This window comes from Schistocerca cancellata, unplaced genomic scaffold (assembly GCF_023864275.1).
Source record: "Schistocerca cancellata isolate TAMUIC-IGC-003103 unplaced genomic scaffold, iqSchCanc2.1 HiC_scaffold_79, whole genome shotgun sequence".
Classification (NCBI taxonomy): domain Eukaryota; kingdom Metazoa; phylum Arthropoda; class Insecta; order Orthoptera; family Acrididae; genus Schistocerca; species Schistocerca cancellata.
Window position 1 is genome coordinate 12,501 of NW_026046140.1, and position 5,000 is coordinate 17,500.

Consider the following 5,000-nt stretch of genomic DNA (forward strand, 5'->3'; position numbering starts at 1 on the left):
AGTACGTCGCTCGTAGTTCAGTCACCTCGCAGCACTGCTCAGTAAACTATGCAGGCCCACATAGATAGATCAAATACGCAAATGCCCCTATACATGCTGAACGTCTGTGCAAACAAAACGAACCACACGTCACCCGCACACTCTATCACCCACACACTCTATCACACACTACTCTCTGCCTGTAACAAACACAGATACAATAATTAAGCACCGGCATGGACCAACGTCCGGTGCATCCTATCCGCCACAGTACACCAACCAGACTATGATAACCAGGCCAGGAGGTCCAATCATAAAACAGAATATCCCACTCGTCCGACAACCACAATTGCTCAGATAAGCCACCAACACCCACACATGTCCTACACAGGGGTGCACCCAACATCACCACACTGCCTCGTCTTACAGCACAAACACACTGGCAGGAATGAAACACACAGGTCTGCCGCAACCACAGACACGGCTCGCCCCCCCCTCTCACTGGCGGAAAGCGCATCCCGACGTGACATAACTCCTTTGACACACTGACGCTGCCTCGGGCATCCACGTCCTACGGTCGATATCAACGAACCTCACCCCCCCCCCCCCCCCCACAACACGCCATCCCATACCACATTGTGTACCGTACCCAAACCTAACGTGTACTGTACTACAACGCAATGTGTACCATAACACAACCCAGTTTGTACCTTAACCTAACCTATGTCACCTTAACCTAACCTATGTCACCTTAACCTAACCTATGTCACCTTAACCTAACCTATGTCACCTTAACCTAACCTATGTCACCTTAACCTAACCTATGTCACCTTAACCTAACCTATGTCACCTTAACCTAACCTATGTCACCTTAACCTAACCTATGTCACCTTAACCTAACCTATGTCACCTTAACCTAACCTATGTCACCTTAACCTAACCTGTGTTGCACCTTAACCTACCTCAATTTGCACCGCAATGTAACTCAATTTGCACCGCAATGTAACTCAATTTGCACCGCAATGTAACTCAATTTGCACCGCAATGTAACTCAATTTGCACCGCAATGTAACTCAATTTGCACCGCAATGTAACTCAATTTGCACCGCAATGTAACTCAATTTGCACCGCAATGTAACTCAATTTGCACCGCAATGTAACGCAATTTGCACCGCAATGTAACGCAATTTGCACCGCAATGTAACGCAATTTGCACCACAATGTAACGCAATTTGCACCGCAATGTAACGCAATTTGTACCGCAATCTACCCCCATGTTGTGCCTTAACCTAACCCACGTTGTGCCTTAACCTAACCCACGTTGTGCCTTAACCTAACCCACGTTGTGCCTTAACCTAACCCACGTTGTGGCTTAACCTAACCCACGTTGTGGCTTAACCTAACCCACGTTGTGGCTTGACCTAACCCACGTTGTGGCTTAACCTAACCCACGTTGTGGCTTAACCTAACCCACGTTGTGGCTTAACCTAACCCACGTTGTGGCTTAACCTAACCCACGTTGTGGCTTAACCTAACCCACGTTGTGGCTTAACCTAACCCACGTTGTGGCTTAACCTAACCCACGTTGTGGCTTAACCTAACCCACGTTGTGGCTTAACCTAACCCACGTTGTGGCTTAACCTAACCCACGTTGTGGCTTAACCTAACCCACGTTGTGGCTTAACCTAACCCACGTTGTGGCTTAACCTAACCCACGTTGTGGCTTAACCTAACCCACGTTGTGGCTTAACCTAACCCACGTTGTGGCTTAACCTAACCCACGTTGTGGCTTAACCTAACCCACGTTGTGGCTTAACCTAACCCACGTTGTGCCTTAACCTAACCCACGTTGTGCCTTAACCTAACCCACGTTGTGCCTTAACCTAACCCACGTTGTGCCTTAACCTAACCCACGTTGTGCCTTAACCTAACCCACGTTGTGGCTTAACCTAACCCACGTTGTGGCTTAACCTAACCCACGTTGTGCCTTAACCTAACCCACGTTGTGCCTTAACCTAACCCACGTTGTGCCTTAACCTAACCCACGTTGTGCCTTAACCTAACCCACGTTGTGCCTTACCCTGCTCTGTAATTGGCATATGACACGTTACATTAATGTATTGTTGTCCAACCGCAACCGGCTCAGAATGTTGTGTACACAGCTATGTGTCATCTCCCCATAACAGCTGCATTGCAGTGTGGTACGCCATAGAGACGTGTGGGAGTAATGGACGCAGTGGATGGCGATCAGCATGAGCCGTCTGTTCATGTAGTGGCGCGTGTATGCAGACGTAGTAGTCTCTTCTCACACAATGTGATAGCACGGTGCCCCGCGTTCCACATCTGCGACATGCTACAGAGGCCGGTTGACAGTTGGTCGCGCAATGGAGATCGCATATGTACGGGGGCACCTTCCACGTGCCCTCTAGTCGGGCACATTTTGTTGCGTGGATGTGAGCGAATGTAGTGTGTCTTGACACCTGACAGGCAGGCATGCAATAATAGTTGACTTTGCAAACGGGGATGGACGTGTACGTTTACTGGTGACGTTACGCAAATGAACAACTGGTAACCCGTTGTGGTGCGGTTGATCTTGCTGGAGGTACATCTGTGAGGGCAACGATCGGTACAGCTACGAAGCGGTCCCCACCATACCAACGAACGTGAATGTGAATCTGGGTGTGAAGCGATACGCGGCTGTGGGTGGGTGGGACTGTCCCCGGCCGGTGAGGGGGGGCCGCCCGGCGTGCTGGCCGCGCGGTGCGTGGGCGCACGCGCTACAGCCGGCTGGTGGGGGCGCCCAGTGGCAGGCGCGCCGGCCGACGGACGCGGCAGGCGGCGCAGCTGCGCGCCGGGGCACCCTGCGCGCGGCGCCGTGCAGCCAAAGTGGGTCCTCGCGGACCCGGTGCGAAGCGCGGTGGACATCTGCAGTGTGCTGGTCCGATTGAGGACTGTGTGCGTTGAGGATGCGCCGCCGCCCGGCACTCGGCGCCGCGACGCCGTCTGCTGCTCGGTCGCCCCAGCGGTTCTCGCTGGTGGTTTGTATCGCAGTTGTGCGGACGTGTTGGCACGTGCGCTGTGCTGGGAGAGTTCGCTTCGGCACCCACGTGGGGCCTTTGCCCTTCTGTGGCGCTGGCGTTGGAGCTGCCGGTCACCGTAGGTGGCGCGTGTTGTCTCCCGCCGGCAATGCCACGACAGCACGCTCCCGGGCCTCTGTCGGCAGCGGCAAGCTCAGTTGGGAGCACGGGTGGTCGCACCTAAAGCGTCTACTCGCCTAACTCCGGGCGATTGCGCCTCTCTCGAACCCGACCAAGTACTTAGGACGGCGCTGCGCGCCGCCGGGACCTGAGAGGGTTTCGAGGTGTATTGTGCAGGGGAGCCCAGCCTCCTCCTGTTTGCAGAATAATTGAGCGGACGCTTGCGTGTTCGCGCGGGCCCCCGGGACACACTCCCGGGCGGCCGGCTGCTCAGCTCTAGTTGACGCAGCTCCCTGGTTGATCCTGCCAGTAGTCATATGCTTGTCTCAAAGATTAAGCCATGCATGTCTCAGTACAAGCCGCATTAAGGTGAAACCGCGAATGGCTCATTAAATCAGTTATGGTTCCTTAGATCGTACCCACGTTACTTGGATAACTGTGGTAATTCTAGAGCTAATACATGCAAACAGAGTCCCGACCAGAGATGGAAGGGACGCTTTTATTAGATCAAAACCAATCGGTCGGCTCGTCCGGTCCGTTTGCCTTGGTGACTCTGAATAACTTTGGGCTGATCGCACGGTCCTCGTACCGGCGACGCATCTTTCAAATGTCTGCCTTATCAACTGTCGATGGTAGGTTCTGCGCCTACCATGGTTGTAACGGGTAACGGGGAATCAGGGTTCGATTCCGGAGAGGGAGCCTGAGAAACGGCTACCACATCCAAGGAAGGCAGCAGGCGCGCAAATTACCCACTCCCGGCACGGGGAGGTAGTGACGAAAAATAACGATACGGGACTCATCCGAGGCCCCGTAATCGGAATGAGTACACTTTAAATCCTTTAACGAGTATCTATTGGAGGGCAAGTCTGGTGCCAGCAGCCGCGGTAATTCCAGCTCCAATAGCGTATATTAAAGTTGTTGCGGTTAAAAAGCTCGTAGTTGGATTTGTGTCCCACGCTGTTGGTTCACCGCCCGTCGGTGTTTAACTGGCATGTATCGTGGGACGTCCTGCCGGTGGGGCGAGCCGAAGGCGTGCGACCGCCTCGTGCGTGTTCGTGCGTCCCGAGGCGGACCCCGTTGAAATCCTACCAAGGTGCTCTTTATTGAGTGTCTGGGTGGGCCGGCACGTTTACTTTGAACAAATTAGAGTGCTTAAAGCAGGCAAGCCCGCCTGAATACTGTGTGCATGGAATAATGGAATAGGACCTCGGTTCTATTTTGTTGGTTTTCGGAACCCGAGGTAATGATTAATAGGGACAGGCGGGGGCATTCGTATTGCGACGTTAGAGGTGAAATTCTTGGATCGTCGCAAGACGAACAGAAGCGAAAGCATTTGCCAAGTATGTTTTCATTAATCAAGAACGAAAGTTAGAGGTTCGAAGGCGATCAGATACCGCCCTAGTTCTAACCATAAACGATGCCAGCCAGCGATCCGCCGCAGTTCCTCCGATGACTCGGCGGGCAGCCTCCGGGAAACCAAAGCTTTTGGGTTCCGGGGGAAGTATGGTTGCAAAGCTGAAACTTAAAGGAATTGACGGAAGGGCACCACCAGGAGTGGAGCCTGCGGCTTAATTTGACTCAACACGGGAAACCTCACCAGGCCCGGACACCGGAAGGATTGACAGATTGATAGCTCTTTCTTGATTCGGTGGGTGGTGGTGCATGGCCGTTCTTAGTTGGTGGAGCGATTTGTCTGGTTAATTCCGATAACGAACGAGACTCTAGCCTGCTAACTAGTCGCGTGACATCCTTCGTGCTGTCAGCGATTACTTTTCTTCTTAGAGGGACAGGCGGCTTCTAGCCGCACGAGATTGAGCAATAACA

General features: G+C 53.1%; 1 non-coding gene across 1 annotated transcript in view; it reads left to right on the forward strand.

The window, feature by feature from the left end:
- Positions 1–3,466: 3,466 nt before the first annotated feature.
- LOC126111646 (small subunit ribosomal RNA) overlaps positions 3,467–5,000 on the forward strand; it is a 1,909-nt gene continuing 375 nt past the window's right edge. The window contains exon 1 of the ribosomal RNA XR_007524173.1: positions 3,467–5,000. This exon is cut by the window's right edge and continues 375 nt beyond it. This is a non-coding gene — a ribosomal RNA (small subunit ribosomal RNA).